Source organism: Rhyacophila brunnea, unplaced genomic scaffold (assembly GCF_057557595.1).
Source record: "Rhyacophila brunnea isolate RB1 unplaced genomic scaffold, BYU_Rbru_1.0 scaffold_69, whole genome shotgun sequence".
NCBI lineage: Eukaryota > Metazoa > Arthropoda > Insecta > Trichoptera > Rhyacophilidae > Rhyacophila > Rhyacophila brunnea.
In genome coordinates this window covers 1,134,574-1,136,374 of record NW_028233338.1, presented here as the reverse complement: position 1 = coordinate 1,136,374, position 1,801 = coordinate 1,134,574, and positions in this window count along the sequence as shown.

The window sequence follows — 1,801 nt, the reverse complement described above, 5'->3', positions numbered from 1 at the left end:
ATAGATTAGAAGATCTTTCTAGAAGTCATATGATGATATGGTGAAGCGTCAGTAACAGCAGCTGGTATACTACTGTTAAGTCTATATATCTCTAAAGACTTATGATGCAGGGATCAGAATGATTTTCTTTGTATATTTTAAGATATAACCAATGTTGAAAATGTTAATTCATGTTTAGAAATTTCATGACTTTTTTCCTTTGAAAAAATGTTTTTTTTATATCAATTTGCATTCTTTTTAATTTTTTATAATGATTCTTGTCTTCATTCTTCAAAATTATATACACATTTACTGAGGGGCTCTCTGAATGCGACATCAAGGTTTTTCTGTAAATTTTGTAATGGCTTCACATATTTTTTTTTCTAGTAACTTAATGCTATTGTATATATAGATTTCTTTATTTCACAAGATAATACTCAGTTTCTGCTTTTTTCATGGTATCTGGTGTGAATCGTTCGCTATTTTAGTTTTTTATAGTGAATGTGCATTCACATCGTAGTTTTTTGATGATATTATATTGTCTTTGGGTTTTTTCATATGCTACAATCTTTATGTTCTCCTAATTTATATAGGCTTTTTTATTAGAAACCTTAATTTTTTAGTATTTTCAATGCCAAAACATTTTCAAATGTGTTTACCGTTATACTATAAAATGTTACAGTGTATTTTCTATTCGAAAAACACCAGACATCTATTTTTAAAGTAATATAATCGTTCTTAACTCGCTTAGACCCAAATTATTTTTATTTAATTATATTATCTTGATTTTTTTGCATTTTTTGATTTAAATAGTTTCCTTTATTTATTTTGCCTATGTTTTCTGTTTGCAAATCGTAACGTTGTTTATGTCGGATCGTTTTCTAGGTCACGATCTTTCTTTATTTAAGCAGAAAATTCTGTTTTTGTGTCGTGGTGATATTTAAAATGTTTAGCATTCTTCTTAGTATAGTTTCTTGTTCAATGCTCGTATGTATTTCTTTTTGCACTGTATGTTTATTTACTGGTTCTTCTTCTTCGAGCGTTTTCTTGCTTTTTAAACCGTAATATACTATCTGCATTCGCTCTACTGTCTGTTTTTGAAACACATCAGCCATAAAATATATCTTGTTTTACGGCAACTTGCTTAATTTTCTGCTTTTGAGAAGAAATTTTTGTTTAACTTTTAAACTTTAATTTTAAGTTTTTTTCTACGAGTTAACATACTCATGAAGAGCATGTGGCGATTCATAATTCAAAATTTGTATATCATAATGTAATTTTAGATTCTCTTACAGTATCATAGCAAGAATATAAATTACATTTTATACATATTCTGCATATATTTTTTTCTATTTTCGAACATTATTCAACAACTAAGTTTATTATTCAAATATTTGGTTCATATATAGCCGCAACGTAATCTCCTTCATATTTTTGACAAAGCTTTCCACCATCCCCCCTCCCAAATTAGAAAAACCCATTAAAATTATCAGAGCTTCCTAAATAGAGCATCACAATCAATGTCATTCGTTTTGGGATTATCAAATATAAAATAATTATATCGATTTATATGATAATTGAAAATTTTGTATCAAAACTTAAAAAATTCCATCCTACTGACATATTCTGTGAAGTTTTAAAAGATTGTTTATGGATGCTGGCATACCCGGCTAAAATTGTGTGTCCTTTTGAATCACACTTTTAATGCGGATATAATTCATTGGTTTGCTCTCCATGTTGTTTGTAAAATATAAAAAACAGTTTTAGAGTTTTTTGTTTGATGTAAGCATTCAAAATCTTCTATTTTGTTTCCTTCCATAAT